The 20,665-nt window shown below is 30.6% G+C and overlaps 1 protein-coding gene across 7 annotated transcripts in view; it reads right to left on the bottom strand.

Annotated features, from left to right (window-relative positions):
- Nucleotides 1–20,665, bottom strand: part of LOC114332468 (kinase D-interacting substrate of 220 kDa B) — a 239,411-nt gene that overhangs the window by 200,253 nt on the left and 18,493 nt on the right. Inside the window, exon 1 of one of the 7 annotated variants that reach the window (XM_050652315.1) lies at nt 18,560–18,618. The exons of the other annotated variants lie outside the window; for them this stretch is intronic. The gene's annotated coding sequence lies outside the window, so the exon portion shown is untranslated. Of the gene's footprint in view, nt 1–18,559; nt 18,619–20,665 lie in introns of those variants that run through there. 7 annotated transcript variants of the gene reach the window in all.

Here is a 20,665-nt window from a genome sequence, read left to right as displayed (position 1 = left end):
TACTGATGTTTATAGTGAATTTGAAATGGATAACGTATAATTGCAATTAGGATATAAATTGTAATTTTATACTAAGATCACAATAAAGATGCTCTAGAAATAAACAAACTAAGACACGTTGAATGTTACAAGAGGCACTCCCGAATCATGATTTACAATGTATAAACTTTGTAAATCATGATTTGGTGATATACAATGTATATACACTGTACATCCCCAAATTATATTCGGAGAGGAATATTCGGTGACATCTGTGAAAATGGTGGTTTAGAGGAGGAGGTACAACTACGAGATATACCACAGATACAGGGTGAGTCATGAGGAACTGTACATACTCCTACCTCGTGTAGAGGCTCCTATGGGGAATAAGAAATGACCATTAAAAAGTGTCTGCTCCCATTGTTTAATAATATACAGGGCGAGTTTCGCATTTTGACAGAAATTTGTATTCGTCATAATTTTTGAACGGTCAGATCGATGTGTCTCTTATTTTGGCCAATCGTTACACTATTACCACCTAATCAAATAATTTATTCAAACTAGAAAAAAATCAGGTCCGGCTTTAAAAAAATTAGTTCGTTTGGGTCTTAGAAAATATTTCACCCTGTATACGCTTTTTGAAAACTCTAATACGAATTTTACAAATTAGATAAATAGGCAATTAAAATGGCATATTTATTTTTTTCCGCACACGATTACTTAATTTTTTATAAAAAAATCAAATTTCACTATGAATTAAAAGTTTGGTAAAGTGAACCATGTATTTAAAAAAAAATAACTTTTATTACAAAAATTAATTTTTTTTGCACAAATAAGTAATTTATGTTACCATTAAATCAACTGATTTATTCAAACTAAAAAAAATCAGGTCCGGATTTAAAAAATTAGTTCGTTTTGGTCTTAAAAAAATTTCACCCTGTATACGCTTTTTGAAAACTCTAATATGAATTTTACAAATAAGACAAATAGGCAATTAAAATGGCATATTTATTTTTTCCCCACACGATTACTTAATTTTTTATTAAAAAATCAAATTTGTCAAAATCGGAATTTTAACCTAAAAATGAAAAAAAAAATGAACTCACGGTTTAACTCGCTACAACTCTGTTCCATTTTAATATTTTTTTTCTGAAATTTTTACAGCACATACCTCTTACCATTGTGAAGACTATGAAAATTGTTGTAGACTTTCAGTCTTCTTCTTGTAAAAGTTGCAAACTTGTAAATCGCAAAAATTAGGTGGAAAAATTTAAAATTTATCAATTTGATCACGTCTATGTTAAACTATAGAGTCCAAAAGAAGTGTTATGTTTTAGATGTAGACGTGTTATAGAAAAAAAAATGGTAAAACTTTTAATTTTAAGAAAAACGTTGTTTTTGTAAATTAATTTTTGGAAAAAAACTTAATTTTTTTAAATCTATGCAAAAACTTTGCCAAACTTTTTATGCATAGTCAAATTTGATTTTTTAATAAAAAAATAAGTAATCGTGTGGGGAAAAAATAAATATGCCATTTTAATTGCCTATTTGTCTTATTTGTAAAATTCCTATTAGAGTTTTCAAAAAACGTATACAAGGTGAAATTTTTCCCAAGACCCAAACAAACTAATTTTTTAAATCCGGGTCTGATTTTTTTCTAGTTTGAATAAATCAGTTGATTGGGTGATAACATAAATTAAATATTTGTTAAAAAAAAATTCATTTTTGTAATAAAAGTTATTTTTACTTTAATCTATGGTTCACTTTACCAAACTTTTAATTATTCATAGTCAAATTTGATTTTTTTTTTATAAAAAATTAAGTAATCGTGTAGGAAAAAATAAATATGCCATTTTAATTGCCTATTTGTCTAATTTGTAAAAATCATATTAGAGTTTTCAAAAAGCGTATACAGGGTGAAATTTTTTCTAAGACCAAAACGAACTTATTTTTTAAATCCGGGCCTGATTTTTTCTTGTTTGAATAAATCAGTTGATTGGTGGTAACATAAATTAAATATTTGTTCAAAAAAAATTAATTTTGGTAATAAAAGTTAATTTTGTTAAATCTATGGTTCACTTTACCAAACTTTTAATTCATAATCAAATTTGTTTTTTTTTAAATTAAGCAATCGTGTGCGGAAAAAATAAATATGTTATTTTAATTGCCTATTTGTCAAATTTGTAAAATTCATATTAGAGTTTTCAAAAAGCTTATACAGGGTGAAATTTTTTCTAAGACCAAAACGAACTAATTTTTTTAAAGCCGGACCTGATTTTTTTCTAGTTTGAATAAATCAGTTGATTAGGTGGCAATAGTGTAACGATTGACCAAAATAAGAGACACATCGATTTGACCGTTCAAAAATTATGACGAATTAAAATTTCTGTCAAAATGCGAAACTCGCCCTGTATATTATTAAACAATGGGAGCAGACACTTTTTAATGGTCATTTGTTATTCCCCATAGGGGCCTCTATACGAGGTAGGAGTATGTACAGTTCCTCATGACTCACCCTATATAATCATACTATGTACCTATATTTGGCAGTAAAGACGTAGAATCTCTTATAAAAATAGGAATACTAAGATTGGCAGGACATCTAGCAAGATCACAGCACAAAAATCCTCCTAGAAGAATCCGTATGTCACAACATGTGGGAAGAAGAAATAGGGGTAGGCCAAAACTCAGGTGGAAGGATGGTGTAGATTAGTATGGTATAACTAGACCCAAACCCAGACATCCAAAGTGAAAGTTATCCTCCAACACCAAGTTGTTCTATATGGTCTACACAATGTTCAGAAAAAAGTCACACCATTTTGAGCGTCGGGTTTGGGGTGGAGAGGGGGGAGAAATCGGTAAAATCGTAGTTTTTTAAGTTTTTCGCCAATATTTCTAAAACTATGCTTTAGCGTAAACAATGTTCTATACAAAAATGTTCTACATCAAATTTAAAACAAAAAAGGTCCTATACATAATTGTTATAAAATCAACGGTTCCAGAGTTACGGAGGGTGAAAAGTGGAGGTTTTCGATACTTTTTATATTTTTTGGGCAATTTATAATATTTTTGTAAATAAAATTTTGTTTTTTGAATAAAATTTGCTATCTCAGTGGCCGATGGTATGTTTATAATAAGCCCTTGAAGAAACGTCAACGTCACCACAAAATCATCATTAATTGCCCAAATAATATAAAAAGTATCGAAAACCTCCACTTTTCACTCTCCGTAACTCTGGAACCGTTGGTTTTATAGAAATTTTGTTTAGGACCGTTTTTGTTTTAAATTTTATGTAGAACATTCTTGTATAGAACATTGTTTACGCTAAAGCACAGTTTTAGAAATATTGACGAAAAACGTAAAAAAACTACTAATTTACAGACTTCTCCCCCATCTACCCCCCAAACCGGACGCTCAAAATGGTGTAACTTTTTACTGAACAATATGCGGACCGTATAGAACAATTTGGTGTTGGAGGAAAACTTTTACTTTGGATGTCTGGGTTAGGCCTTTTTTTGGACCAATTATACTATACTACCTCCGTAACTTTGGAACTGTTCATTTTAGAACAGAAGTGGCCAAACTTTCTTAACAGTGTGTCACTATCTGTTTATGAAAAGTTAGTCGTGCCACCAAAAATATTCTAACAAAAAATTCAATAGGTAGGTGGAATTTGTATGAAATAAAAAAAAATATATGTAGCCACAATAGTATATTATTCCACGAGCATGTAATGATGGCTATTACTCACGATGATGAAGTTTGCGACACGAGCGAAAGCGAGTGTCGTAATTCATCAGAGTAATAGCCATTACATGCGAGTAGAATACTATACTTTTTCTACGACTTTTTTTACTTTAAATAGTAAAAAAATATAATCATCAACTACTCGAGATTGTTTATTAATTTATTACTAGTAGTACAGTACATGTTTCTGGTTGATGTGGTTAATGTGGCTTGTGAATCTGAAATATCTTAATTAAATCTTGAATGTTGGGGTCAATTTTTGTTACAGCTAATAAAATTAGATTGTTCAAATGATTATTGGTTAATTTTGAACGATATTGTGATTTAATAACATTCATAATTGAAAACATTTCTTCACAAACATACGTCGAACCAAAACGACAACAATACCGCAAAGCAAAATTGTGAAGATATGGAAAATCAGCTGTGGAAACGTATTTCCAAAATTCAATATAATTTGAATTACTTGTACTTGAATTCACGAATCACGATATCGTCCTTATATTTACGTTTGAAGTTGATGGCTTACTCGTGGTCATTTCGAAAACAATTGTTTTAAAAGGAAATAAAGTGTAAAAACACTATCTCACAAGGCAAACAGACTTGAAGCGTCTCGCACAAAAGTTGAGAATCAACTGAGTAGAGAGTAGAGAATAACGTGAACGTGTCTAGCGCGAAGCAGTGGCGTACAATAAAAGAGTGGCGTAGAGAAGTTATTTTTTTTCCTCGCGTGCCACTTCTAAGACACCGCCGTGCCACACCGTGGCACGCGTGCCGTGGTTTGGCCACCCCTGTTTTAGAAGGATTATGCATCTGACCTTTTTTATTTAAAATTGAATGTAGAATATTTTTGTATAGAGGGTTGTTCATGCTAAACCGGATAGTTTTAGAAATATTGACGAAAAACGTAAAAAACTACGAATTTACCGATTTCTCCTCCCCCCTCTCTCCCCCCCCCCCCAAACCCGACGCTCAAAATGGTGTGACTTTTTTCTGAACATTATGTGGACCATATAGAACAATTTGGTGTTGGAGGATAACTTTTACTTTGGATGTCTGGGTTATGCCATTATTTGGATCAATTGTATCATACTATTTAGATGAGGATTGGTAGAAAAATAGACGCAGCAAACTGGCAACAGTTGGCAGTTTATAGAACTGACTGGCGTAATAGATTTAGGAAGGTCGAGGCTCTTTTATAAGGCTGTAGCACCATTGATGATGAAGATGATATGTATATTGTAAATCATGATTTGGAAGTGCTCCTAGTAACATTCAACGTGTCTTGATTTGTTTATTTCTAGTGTATCCTTATTAGTCAATGTGGTGAGACCGCTCCCGTCTGGAAAACTTTCTGATTCGGTTTCTTTATGGATTCCTATTCAAAAATGCCCCCTTTAAACAAATCTGAAGGGTGCCGGGCGGAATTTTTGGGCAGAAATTGTTTAAACAATTTTTTTAAACAAATACAAAAGATCACGTTTTTTTGCTCCGGAACATATATTTTTGAGTTTTGTCGGTCATTCTAAACAAGAAAGGTATCTTGTAAATTTTCTCAGAAATTAAAAGTTTTCGAGTTAGGCGATTTAAAATCTGAAAAATGCGAAAATACGCGTTTTCGAGGCTTAAAAACTTATATTTAGATTATAATTTTTGAGGTTGCAGATACTTAAATTGAAGACTATATATTCAGCTTCAAGATTCTGAAGAGTGATCGCGTCTAACTTTAATTTATACCGTTGTTTTTTAATTGTTAAATATGCTTTGGGACATTCTAAATAAAATAAGTTTCTTGACATTTTTCTAAAAAGTTAATAGTTTTAAAGTTATAAGCGATTTAAAATCCGAAAATGCGTTTTTTTTGTCATTTTTCGGATTTTAAATCGCTTATAACTTAAAAACTATTAACTTTTGAGAAAAATGTCAACAAACTTATTTTATTTAAAATATTACAAAAAATCTAGAAAACATATTTTTCGGAGGAAAATAGGAGATTTTTGAAATGGAGCGCGCCGCACCGGCAAAAAAGTCGGATAAACACGCATATTTAACAATTAACAAACAACGGTATAAATTAAAGTTAGACGCGATCACTCTTCAGAATCTTGAAGCTGAATGTTCAGTCTTCAATCTGAGTATCTGGCAACCTCAAAAATACTAATCTAAATATGAGTTTTGAAGCCTCGAAAATGAGTATTTTCGCATTTTTCAGATTTTAAATCGCCTATAACTCCAAAACTATCAATTTCTGAGAAAAATTACAAGATACCTTTCTTGTTTAGATTGACCCAAAAAATCTAAAAATATCTGTTCCAGAGCAAAAAAACATGATCTGTTGTATTTGTTTAAAAAAAATTTTTAAACAATTTCTGCCCAAAAATTCCGCCCGGCACCCTTCTGCTTTGTTTAAAGGGGACATTTTTTAATAGGAATCCACAAAGAAACCGAATCAGAAATTTTTTTCAGACGGGAGCAGCCTCACCACATGGACTATATTGTGATTTTAGTTTAGTAGGTAGTCGGTTCGCTAAACTCAGACACAACTGGCTAGTGATTTTAGTTGATAATTTTTTTGTTTTTGGCCGGTTTTGCCAAAATTGGCAAAATTATTAACTATTTAGTAATTATTAACTATTTAGTAATTATTTTTTCGGCAATTTTACCAAATTGGCAGAATTACTTACTAAAATCACTAGCTAGTTGTGTCTGAATTTAGCGAACCGACTTTATTGTTGTTTTTCTTTGTTGTTTTTCTCAGGAAAAAAAATAGAAATAGACCTTATTTTTATCATAACTCCCTTATTTCATCTGCTAGAGAAACCTATAAAAAGTATTATGTTAATGCTTTTTTTAAGTAATTTAAGAACTACAATACAAATTTCTAATAAAATTGAGCGTTTTCCCGTTATTCTATGTTGAGTTTTTAAAATTTTTCGTTAAATACCAAACTGTCACCTTTATTTGATTAATATTCTGATTAATATACTACCTATGTTTAATTGTTTGTCCTTATAGAACACTTTAAAGGAATTTCCTAGTAGAAGCTTAAAAAACATACACTTACAGGTATTGTATTGTATAACTGTCGGGGACACCCTGTATAACTCAAAAAGTTTTATGTATATCCACCCTTCTAAAACTTGGAACAGTAACGAAACAAAATTACTTACATAAAGTTCAAATCCAGCCATAAAACAACAACAAAAGAGACTAATTTAACTGAATAATTCGGTTTTACTAATTTTATTTGCGTTAAAATGAGCAAACATATATGTCAAAAGATGACGAATATGTTTATCAATGACCACAACTAAAACATATAGGAAGTTTCTGATTAAATAGAATACGCAGATGATACCATTTACAAAACCATCACGTAATTACATCGTACGCGCATAAAACATCGAATAAATTGTCGATTTTCTTGAAAATGGAGACATCCTACATACACGAAAAGAAAAACTTCGAAAAAAGTCCGGTTAATTGAAAAAAAAAACAAACATTCTGTTATGTTTCTTCATCAGTCTTCACTAGGTACTGCATTCATACAATTTTAAGTTTCTTCCATGTGTGTCTATTGTTCTAATTATATCGTTTTTAAGTCTTTATAAAACGGATTCTTAATGTAAGGAATTGTGTTTATTTTCTAATTTCAGTGCAATTCAAGAGGGAAGAATTACAAATAAGACAGGGTTTTTTAAGACACCACGGAAAAGAGGCTGGATGTGAAATGCCCAGCAAGTTGAAAACTAATGAAAACATCGTCAAATGCACCAAACGAGCATCCTATGGTCAACTAAGAATAAGGTATAGAGGAAAAGACTGTCAGCAAAATAATTATACAAGGTAAACTTATATTGTAACGATTTTAAATAAAACTAGCAGTTCTAATTTATATGCAACGATTTATTTATAAGTTTTTAGCACGAGATCATCTTATAAACTTACTTAACTAATATAGTCAATGTGGTGAGACCGCTCCCGTCTGAAAAAAATTTCTGATTCGGTTTCTTTGTGGATTCCTATTCAAAAATGTCCCCTTTAAACAAATCTGAAGGGTGCCGGGCGGAATTTTTGGGCAGAAATTGTTTAAACAATTTTTTTAAACAAATACAAAATATTACGTTTTTTTGCTCTGGAACACAAATTTTTTGGTTTTTTGGGTCATTTTAAACAAGAAAGGTATCTTGTAATTTTTCTTAAAAATTGATAGTTTTCGAGTTATAGGCGATTTAAAGGTAAGACCCCATTTTAACAGTCCCCGTTTCAGCGGTTCTCGATTCCACCGACCCTTTTCAGCAGTCCCTGGTTCAGCGGTACCCATTTCAGCAGTCCCCGTTTCGGCGGTTCTCGATTCCACCGACCCGTTTCAGCGGCGTTTGGTTCTGCAGCATGCCGTTTGAGAGGCATCGTTCAGGAAAATGAGTAAAAACAGGACCCTCTTGGGGACCCTACATATAGCTTTGCAATTGCATAAAAAGTAGGGTAATATGGTAAATAATTTGCAAAAAATTTGATGTTTTATTTACGTATTTTCAAAATAATACTACATTATGCAACGAGCATTTTTAATGATGGTCATTTATGATGCCAGTATGAAAAATACGACAAGCCTGGAAGAAGAAGAGAAAAAAATGTTTCAATCGCGCTGCAGTCATTCTTGACGAAGTTGAATTAGATGATTTATTTAAAGAAATAAATACACTTTGTAGAAGATGAACTATAACTTGCAAAGAAGCAATTTGTAAGTTGTAGACATTGACTAGGACAATCAAATTAAAATTCATGATCATTCTTTTATTTTTAATTTTTGTACTTAATTATATAAATTTATTCAAATAAATTACAATTAAAACAAATACAGAAATTTAATTCTAATTATTGAACTTACACATACATCATTAATAGTCCTGTCGCCAGGGGGGGTACAACGGCCTCCTTAATTCAGATGGACTTACCCAAGTTTTTTTTATATATTTTGACCCGCAGAATACGAATTTTTTGGGTAACAGTTGATCCGGATGTCGATAAGATTGTTATAGACAAAGAACTTGAGGAATTACATAACAGCGATTTCTCGCAAAACAAAACATCTTTTTGTATTTTTTGGGTCATTTTAAGCAAAAAATATTCCTACAAGTTTTTTCGTAGAATGCATAGTTTTCGAGATAACCGCAGTTGAACTTTCAAAAAATCGAAAAATTGTAAATTTTAAACCCGAATAACTTTTGATTAAAAAATAAAGTAGCAATTCTGCTTACCGCATTTGAAAGTTTAAGTCAAAATATATCGGTTTTGATTATTTGCATTGCTAAAAATTTATTATTTTATTGTTAAACAAAGCTGTAAACTGTAGTAAACACCTAGTATGTGAGTGATGTTTTCTATGATTTCTCATTTAAAATCGAACGAGTAGGTAGAGTAGCTACAAGTGCAAGCGAGGCAATTTCTACGTAGCATGCGTTAAAACGCATGTATTAGGCACGGGAAACCTATGTGTTTATAGATTAGTTTAACAATAAAAAAATTAATTTTTAGCAATGCAAATAATCAAAACCGATATAATTTGACTTATTTCAAATGCGGTAAGCAGAATTGCTACTTTATTTTTTAATCAAAAGCTATTCGGGTTCAAAAATTGCAATTTTTCGATTTTTTGAAAGTTCAACCGCGGTTATCTCGAAAACTATGTATTCTACGAAAAAACTTGTAGGAATATTTTTTGCTTAAAATGACCCAAAAAATATAAAAATATGTTTTGTTTTGCGAGAAATCACTGTTATGTAATTCCTCAAGTTCTTTGCCTATAACAATCTTATCGACATCCGGATCAACTGTTACCCAAAGAATTCGTATTCTACGGGTCAAAATATATAAAAAAAACTTGGGTAAGTCCATCTGAATTAAGGAGGCCGTTGTACCCCCCCTGGCGACAGTACTATAAATAATGCAAAAATATAATTTATACCTATTAGATGCTTACCTAGACAAATATTATAATGATTCATCGAATAAAATTATAATAAAACAAAAATTACTTTATTAAGGCTGTATAAAATTAAAAAAAATTATGTATTGCATTAATTTATAATTATTATAGAATTTATCTAACTAATATACTTTATTTAATAAAATTTACAGAATCCTTACAAAATAATAATAATTGTAAAATTCAATAACTTTTATAATAAATGTAATCAATTTACTTTTCAGGGAGTTTCCATTATTTTAAAGGGTCCTTACTTTTTATTATTTCACTGCATATACAATCCATAAATTGGATTATAAAATGTAGATTCTTATATAAAATCTGTTCAATTTTCACCTATTAATATTTGTAAACAATTGAAATATGATTTATTAAAAAACAAATGTTAACTTGATTTCTACTGGTCATATAAAACTATTTTTTTCTTTTTTAATGTATATTTTTTATTATATATTTATCTTAATAATATACTTTATTTAATAAAAGTTACAGAATTCTTACGAAATAATTGTAAAATTCAATAATTAAAAAAAAATGTAATCAATTGATTTTTCCATGATTTTCCATCATTTTAAAGGGTCACAACTTTTTATTATTTCACTTCATAGGCAGTTCATAAACTGGATCATAAAATGTAGATTCTCATATACAATCTGTTCAATTTTCAGCTCTTAGTTTGTAAGAACAACGGAAATATGATTTATTAAAAAATAAATGCTAACTTGATTTCTGTTTGTCATATAAAATTATTTTTTCTTTTTTTTATATGAATTTTTTCATCAGCTTTTCATTGAGCCTACATGCAAGCACGGAACATAAAAAATATCTAAGTTATTCTAATTGTTTATAAGCTAAAATGTCAGGTCTTTTTCAAACAGTTTTTTTAATAACAATTTCAATAAAATGTTAAAATTTTTTTAATACGTCTTAAAATTAAAGTCTCAAATAATCGACTGCGATCTGCTAAATATCTCACAGAGTCACTGTAGGGCAAGAACAGTTGTATAAACAATTGCTCTCTGGGATAAACAAATTGAATAACATAAAATATTTGGTCGATCTGGTTGAAATTTAGCACACTTAAATAACTCATTAATTGACATAATTTAAAGTCATTAAATTTTACGTCATTGTGCCAAAAATAAAGTTATTAATATTTATAATTTACTGCAAAAATGAGGGTTTTTTGCAATTATCTCGGTCAATTGTTTATATTATTACAATATGCTTACCACCAAATTAAAGAACTTTTTAAGATCTACATTTATTTGAAACATTTTTCTCTAAAATGTACAAGAAACGTTTTATAGTCAAAAAACTGCTTTTTTCATTCTTTACAATTGTTAAAAAAAAAGCAAAATCAGCTGTACGTCTTCACGAAATTATCATCAGTTATTCCTCATCTACCGTTTAAAACTTTGAAAACCCTGTAGAACATCTTTACGTGAAATCGATGATTTTTTCCCTATTAACTTAAGTATACCAGATATGTATACCAGATATGTATACTTAGATATTACCTGTATATTTTCAAACAAGAATAGGTTAAAATAATATCCTACAATAAAACTAATTACTTATCATTGTCATATTATTATTTTCTTATTGAGACCGCTCTATTGGGGACCGCGTTTATGGGGACCGCTGAATTGGGCACCTGAATTGGGCACCGCTGAATCGGGGTACCGCTGAAACGGGGACCGCTGTATTGAGACCGCTCAATCGAGGACCGCGTTTATGAGGACCGCTGAATAGGGGTGAAACCGATTTAAAATCTGAAAAATGCGAAAATACGCATTTTCGAGGCCTAAAAACTCATATTTAAATTAGTATTTTTGAGGTTGCCAGATACTTAAATTGAAGATTAAACATTCAGCTTCAAGATTCTGAAGAGCGGTTGCGTCTAACCTTAATTTATACCGTTGTTTTTTAATTGTTACATATGCGTGTTTATCCGATTTTTTTGCCGGTCCGGCGAGCTCTATTTTAAAAATCTCCTATTTTCCTCCGAAAAATATTTTTTCCAGATTTTTTGGAATATTCTAAATATAATAAGTTTCTTGACATTTTTCTCAAAAATTAATAGTTTTAAAGTTATAAGCGATTTAAAATCCGAAAAATTCCAAAAAACGCATTTTTGGATTTTAAATCGCTTATAACTTTAAAACTGTTAACTTTTGAGAAAAATGTCAAGAAACTTATTTTATTTAGAATATTCAAAAGTAACTAGAAAAAATATTTTTCGGGGGAAAATAGGAGATTTTTGAAATATGGCTCGCCGCACCGGCAAAAAAATCGGATAAACACGCATATTTAACAATTAAAAAACACCGGTATAAATTAAGGTTAGACGCAATCACTCTGCAGAATCTTGAAGCTGAATGTCTAAACTTCAATTTAAGTATCTGGCAACCTCAAAAATACTAATTTAAATATGAGTTTTTAGGCCTTGAAAATGCGTATTTTCGCATTTTTCAGATTTTGAATCGCCTATAACTCGAAAACTATAAATTTTTGAGAAAATTTACAAGATACCTTTATTGTTTAGAATTAACCACAAAACTTAAAAATATATGTTCCGGAGCAAAAAAACGTGATATTTTGTATTTGTTTAAAACAATTGTTTAAACAATTTCTGCCCAAAAATTCCGCCCGGCACCCTTCAGATTTGTTTAAAGGGGACATTTTTGAATAGGAATCCACAAAGAAACCGAATCAGAATTTTTTCCAGACGGGAGCGGTCTCACCACATGTACTAATATAGCAGCGCACTTTATTATACTCGAGAACCATCTGGAATAGTCATCTCCATTTGCCGCGCTGGCTAATCGTACTTCGCTAATCGAGATGGATAGGTCATGTGGCAAGAATACCAAACGACAGGTGGACTAGAAGATTATTGTAATGGCGCCCACGGGCGGACAAACGAAGGAGAGATCGACCAGCAACGCGTTGGAGTGACGATGTAAAGGGAACAGCCGGGAACTGGATGGTGGTAGCTCAAGACAGACAGACGTGGAGAAACTTAGAGACATATGTTCAGCAGTGGACGATAACATTTATTTTTAATGAATTGTGAACACAAATCTTAAAAATTGCCGAGGCACAGACAGAAAGAGTGAGTTGATTTGTTTTGTTGATTAACAACAGAATGAAATTAATTTGCTAACATCACGCAAAAATGTCTGTCCAATTAAATCCAGTATTACGAGATTTTAATCAAATTAGATTGGTCTATTAAAATACAAATATAAACCCAAATTAGTGTAAGTAAAATTCTCTGATTAACTTGACCTTCTTATAATAATACAAAATTTTAAAATAATGATATTAACAAATTGTTCCTCGCAGAAGAAAAGAACTTTGCAATAAGTAAAAACAGTTGAATTCATGTTGGTAAAAGCAACGAAAAAATTTACAAAGAAAACGGGCGATAAATGAATAGACATTAGGAATCTACGATATGCATTCCACAACACGTCAATTTGTCTATGTAAAGATCAAACGAATTTTGATTCCTAGCCAGTGTTGCCAATCGGGGCGGATAATTATCCGATTTGCGTACCTTTTTGAGAGTTGTCGTATCTTCTTCGTATCTTTAAATAAATCGGATATTTGCGTATATTTTTTAGTGTATCTACCATCTACTAAAACTTTCTCATCCATAAATTCCCAACACCAACAACACATTAATGTTGTTTGGTTCTACCCAAATTTTTATACTGGATGAATGTTAGTGACATCCGATACTTTTCATCTTTTGACAAAGGGGACATGTGCCAATTCCTTTGTTTAGAATTTAAATGCACAAGTGCGTCCACTTAAGGCATACTAATCCAATTTAAATTTCAAAAACCGTCTGCCGTCCAATGTTATTTATGAGTTTTTAGTTTTTAGTCTTTAAACTTATGAAAGCTAATTCACGCACGATTTAGTTTTATTTTCATTTTATGTAGTGCAATGCAGTGCTTAAGTAAACGTCTGTTTAAATAAGTTTTGGTTTGTGAAAATACTTTTTTATAATGGATAAATGGTTAGTAAAAAATGTCAAGGTGGGTAAAAATTTTTACCAGCATGTGGATATTGAAATATAATATTGAATTTGTTTTAGACCAAATCAAATAATGAAAAAAATATAATGCACGGCCTTAATTGTAGTTATATACATTGTAACATTGGAACAATTTTGAATAAAAATTCTAGGAGAGTTGGTCACGGGTTTTCACCATACTTCATTCGACGTATCTTGCTGAGATTGCTAAATCCTTATTGGTTAATTGATAATTATAAAATGTTTATTAAGAATAAAATTGTAAAATAAAACAGTTAATAATTTAATAAATAATAAATAATTTAATTTCTATTCGATAATTAAGACTAATATCACCTGTCTTACAGGTTATATATTTTTCTACACTTTAACCACAGATGTACACAGAATATATAAAGTTACTCAGAATAAGGTAGTCGTTTGTAGAATACCAAATGTAAAGTTCAAAAATAATGTGTTAAAATAGCGAATTTTACAGATTTCTCGGACATGAGATGTAGTTAAATCGGTTCTTTTTTTGTAAAGGTCTGTCAAATCTAATATTATCTTAAACAAAACCATTTCATCAAAACATGTTATACCTAATTATATTTATGATATTTTTGAGAAATGTAATGGCACTATGCAGAAAAGAACTTTCCGGCACAGAAACGTCTCATTTCTGCACACTACTGTCAGTTATTCTGTGAGAAAGTATTAAGTTTGTTAACATAAAATTGTGCAGAAAAATGCATTTGGAATAGTGGTTGTAGAAAAATCTACTTATTTGAAACTAGTAATATCTAGATATCTACTAATTAACTCAAAAATTCTTCAAATTTTTGCCTATAAAAATTATTTAGTCGGGCAATAAACGTTGAACGCACCACGGGTATTATGGATCATAACCTTGATATCTTAATAACTACAAGACTGTCAAATACATTTCTATTGTTTGAGTTGTAGTAAATCTTTAGTTGTCAAAAGAGGGTAGGCACAAAATTTCGGACCAATAATCTTTAAACGTATTAATTTTTTTTCGAATCCTGTGAAAACTAATAAATATTTTTGAAAAATTTGAACGCAGAATGAAAGATTACATTATTACCGAGGGCCGAAAGTCCCTTAGAATAAACAAAATGTTTCTTTTGAATGAGATATTTGAAATTAAAAATCACACTCAATATTCTCTTTTCCTTTCAGCCCTGTAACTTATTAGAATAAAAATTATAGAAGTCTTCAGGGACTTTCGGCCCTCGGTAATAATGTAATATTTCATTCTGCGTTTAAATTTTTAAATAATACTTATTAGCTTTCTCAGGACTCGAAAAAATAATGCATTTTAAAAGCATTCACCAGAAATTTTGCGCCTGTGCTATTAATGTAGCTGTAGTTTTTTTTGTATTGATTTATTTATTATTTATTTTTCTAGTACATATCTAGTTTTACGTAGTTATTACGTTTTAATAAAATAATATTTAGAAGTGTTTTTTTTTACTTAAATAATTATAATAAATATCACTATCCAAATAATGAAATATTTAGATTTATTTATTTATTTAGAATTTACCACTTACGATAACACAAAATACGAATAATATAATAATAGTAAGTAAATAGTATTTACATACATGAATTAGGTAATAATCAGCTAGGATACGAGATTTTCATCTATAAACGAAAATTTTTAAACTGTGAAACAGAGAATCCAGTAGATTAAAGGGCCGGTTGTTCGAACGCTAATCAGAAATGGAATCAACTGATCATTATCAAATATTTAATTACTGTCAATGTCAACTTTGATTGGGTTGCTGAAAACATAACTGATTACAATTATGAGATTAATTGATTAATTAATCAATTATGTTAATAACTGTTACGTTAATTGATAATTAATAATTAATTAATCAATTAATTATGTTAATTATTATAATGGTAATTGATTACAATCAACTGATTGGCGTAAGAACAACGGATTTTGTTATTTGATGGTTGTTAAGGGGACTAAAAGAATAACATTCGCAACATTGATTTTAATAACAGAATAATTCTTGACCTAGCGTACCTTTTCGTGACAAATCGGATATTTTTCGAGCGATCATCGGATAATCTAGAGAAATGCGATTGGCAACACTGTTCCTAGCAGTCAATTCGTGAGTAAGAATGAAGGTAAAATGAAAGACAGATTTAACTTTGTTTCACAGACCACCACCATCTGTTAGGTTCAATCGAACTACACTCACCGGCAGAAAATTCCGCCACTAAAAATTTTTGATTAAGTTTGACAATTTATAACTTTCTTATTTGCACTCCGATTTTCAAGATTCTTGCATCAGTTTGTACGTACATGTTTTCATGTCATTTGTTATTATTCCGGTAACAAATTTTTTTTGCTTAGTGGCATTATACGGGACTGAATGAAAGCATTGTATTTTCTCTTAACTTTAAAAAATTCTGTGGAAAGATTGAAGAGCTGATTTTGTTCCACAGTCCTTTCGTGTTTGGAACAACTGCAACACAGGCACTCACAGTTTTAACTGGAGTAATGCCAATGCATTTAGAAACACAAAAAAGAGCATGTAATTATTGGCTAAAAAAAGAAAAATTTGAAAAAATAATACAAATAATAGGATTAGATATAAGAAATAAAAGAAAATTAAAAGAAATAAATAGAAAAAGACAAAATGAATGGGAAAATTCAACAAAATCTAGACGTTTATACAATTTTATACCAATATTAGAAAACATTCCAAATTATTTTAATCCAAAACAAGGTTTAGTACACTTTTTAACAGGACATGGACCATACCCAACATATTTGGAAAGATTTAACTTAAAAGATGATGCATATTGTGAATGTGGAGAACTAGGTACACCAGAACATATAGTGTTACATTGTGAAAATACTATAGAAAATGAAGAACATAGAGAAATGAGAAGAAGATTAGAAAGAATTGAAATAAGAGATATATTACAAAATGAAGAATATTTTGGAATATTAAACAATCTAACAGAAATAATATCTAAAAAACAACAAGAAATTTATAATAATAGAAGAAGACAACAAATAATCCAACCCTGATGAAGTTGAGTAAGATAAAGTTAAAATAAATAAAATAAAATATAAATTCAAAAATAGATATTCACAATTATAATAATAATAATTCAATATAAAATAAATAAATAAAAATAATAATTCAATAAATAATTCATTAAATTAAAAAAAACTACCAACTCTCTTCTGAAAATAGAGGGACTGTCTTTATAACTTAGAAGGGAGTTGATAGTACCAAAAATATTTTAACAAATATATATTGTTTCTTTAAATTTGTTAAATGTAATTAATAGATTATGGCAAATTATTAATTGTAAAAATAGATTTAGTAGCTTAGTAAAAAATGTAAAAATATATAAAAAAAAATATCTGTAATCCCATCAGGAAAAAAACGACCTGGATTAGTCACTAGAGGCCAGGTCATATGTATGAACAATAAATAAATAAATAAAAAAATAAAGTCCTTTCGTGTTATCCTGGAGGCATCACTAAGATTTTGTTTTTGGAATTATCCGAACATCTCTTTTCTTGTAAGAGCTGCGCAATTTTTTGTAACTCATAACACTGACCGACTCGTAAACATAAAATATCTTAAATACAGGTTGGATTGATATGACTACAATGGCCCGCATGCAGCTCAGATTTCAATAATATCGAGCATTTATGGGATGAATTGAAAATATCTATTCGCTATCACCCTAAGCCTCCAGAAAATTTAGTACAGTTATGGCCCTGGTAGAGGAATATCGGGCTATTCCCCAGACAACGATAACACATCTTATTTATTCGATGCCATCATGCCAAACAGATTGCGAGCAGTCGTTGCTGCGAGAGGTGGACATACCCGCTATTGAATTGTTTTGTTTTGTTGATAATTTTAGTGCGTTTGATATTTTTATTTAAAGAAACCTTCAAAGCAATGTTTTTATTTACAGTTTTTACAAGAAAGTTAATATTAATTAGGATAATTCAAAAAACAAAATCTTAGGGATGCCTCCGTGATAATACGAAAGGAGTATGAAACAAAATCAGCCCTTCAATTTTTCCACAGATTTTTTTAGAGTGAGGAGAAAATACAACATTTCCATTCACCCCCGTATAATGCCATTTAAGCAAAAAATTTTTGTTACTGGAATAATAACACACGATATCAATATAATATGTATCTACAAACTGATGCAAGAATCTTGAAAACCGGATTACAAATAATAAAGTTATAAATTGTCAAACTTAATCAAAAATTTTTTGTGGCGGAATTTTGTGCCGGTGAGTGTATTTTTGGTCCCAGAACACGTGATTTAATTTATGACCTGAAAAGACCTTATCAGCAATTCGGGAAAATATATAATTAGTAGAATCAAACAAATCCGTCAATAACGGTAAAAATGAAATATGATAAAAAAGGGGTGGGGTGATGCAAGATAATGGGAAGATATAATAAAAAAATATGGCACAGGAAATTTGAGAGCGTCAAGGTATTTCAAAGGTTTAGCTTTTGCACCAATGATGATAATAAAACTTTTTTCTGTTAGTCTGAAGAATTCAAAGATCTTTTAAATAAAAAAAAAACAGATTGTTTGCAAATTATACTGTGACCTGCCTGAACATTACGTCAACAATTTAAAATGCATAAATTATAACTGATATACATTTAAAATATTTGCTATTAAAGCAATACTTTTTTATTATTAAGTAAATACAGACAAAAATAAATAACAACATTGTGTATTTTTGCTGAATGTTTGCATTTTTTACTTACAGAGCTACTTCCAACATCACCACGATGCACAGTGGGCCAGAAAATGCAAAAAGCGGTCAAAAATCTGAAAATGGGCTGAAGGGCTTTAAAATTGTAGTCTTTTAAAGGAAAAAATAATAAAAAAAATTAAACTACCCAGGCGTAACTTTTAGGGGGGCCATAAGGTTAATAATTACATTGAGTAGACTTTTCGATCTTTATGCAATTAATTGTTTATATGGTTAAAAAATATTAACAAAATAAAATGAATTACCGTAAAATACGTTACTTGTTACTAAGTATAGTAAGATTATAAATTATTTAGGTACAAATTCGAAAAAACTTAGAGAAATTTATCAAAATATGTTTGGTAATAGGTATAAAAATAAAAATTCCGCTCTGTAACAAGTTTATTAGCTTCTAAATAAATAAACAAGGGCGGATCCAGAAAAGTCTCAAGGGGGGGCATAGCGATAGAAAAATCTAGCAAGGGAGGGGGTAAAAATGGCATGAAATAAAGTATATTTAAAATCTAATATATTAGTGCTTAAAAGATTATACTTATAACTTACTTTGATATACTTAAATACTAAAATTTAATTTTTAACTTTATAATCAGTTCAAAATGTGAATCCCAAGGGGGGTATGGGCCCCTGGGCCCCCTTAGATCCGCCCTTGTAAATACAATAGTATGCTTACCACTAAAAATCTACGTCGCTCGCGCTGTCGTCTTCCTCGTCGGATGAAGAAACTTGGCGGCTTTCCATATTAAGTTGTAGAGCTCTAAGAGAATCTGCTTCCATTGATTCTAACGAGGGCGCCTTCAACAAGGATACAACTTCAGAAGATATGTTTGAACTTTTTCGGAGTGGGTACTGCCGCAAAGATGAAATTACTGGATCTGAAGTTATAAGGAGCCTGTTTAACAAATCTTGATTTCCTGATATTCTCGAAATTTTTCGTGTATGTTTCTCCCTAAAACTTTTGAGATCCTTATTTCTTGATTCTTGGGCTTCTTCTGACAATTGACCGATAGGCAGAATAGCCTCCTTGATTACTATGGCTCCATGGAGTAATATTTTATGCACGCTAGAAGGCATATAATACCATGAATATTTAGCGACATACAGTTTTGCGGTTTCCAAACAATACTCTTCAAAAGCTCGCACATCGATTGCATAGCCACAAGATAAGGTGCGTAATATAATACCAAATCGCATAATGACATCTTTATCTATGCCAGTAATTTCACTAGACAGTGAGGGGTCAGCAAAAAATCGTCGAGCTGTGTTGCCGTCATTAGTAGTTCCACTACCTCCACTCTTAGGTATATCCACAAGCAAACCTGTTCTGTCTCTGAAAATTTGTTGTATGGTACGTTTCTTGTTTTCAAAAACTGCTCTGTTGTTACTTCCTCGAATTTGCCAAACTTTAACTTCTAATCTATAGGAAATGTGCAGCAAACATTCGAAAAACCTGATACAGGCATGTAGAGTTGACAATCCAAATTTCAAATTTTCTTGGACAACTTCCCTCTTTAATAGTTTTTCGATGTCATTCATTTGTTTGGGGGTTGCTTTACATATATAACATGTTTGTGAAGAAGCTGTTTCCGTTATTGCATTACACACTTTGCCGTCTATCATCGTCATCACACAAACATGAGAAACTGCAATTTCTTCACTATCCAGCATACCAATAGTGGGTTGAAGTTCTGAAATTTGATTTTCTATATATGATGTCTCCTGTACCGTCAGCTCTTTCGTTTCTTTCTTAAACTGAAAGCGTATAGGTCTACAAAATCGAGTTGACGATGGACGGGGATTTTGCCACACAATAATTTTATCTTGTCCAGGTTGCTCCGCATATAACTGTAATGGCACTATGGATGTAAGAAATAAATCGCCATCACCAAAACTATTATCGGAGAAAAGTTGCTTGTATTGTGAATGACCGGTGCTTCCATCGCATCCCCATTTCAGCAACAGTTTCAAATTCTTTAGAAGTTCAGTTGATAATGAACGAAGAACTGGTTTTTGCAATTCTACTATCCGTTTAACTGTATGATCTAAGAGGTCCTGTAATAATATTTCTGCACATGACTCACTTACAGTTTGTCCTTCTTTT

The sequence above is a fragment of the Diabrotica virgifera genome, chromosome 5, assembly GCF_917563875.1.
Source record: "Diabrotica virgifera virgifera chromosome 5, PGI_DIABVI_V3a".
Lineage (NCBI taxonomy): Eukaryota > Metazoa > Arthropoda > Insecta > Coleoptera > Chrysomelidae > Diabrotica > Diabrotica virgifera.
This window is presented reverse-complemented; position numbering and strand designations above follow the sequence as displayed.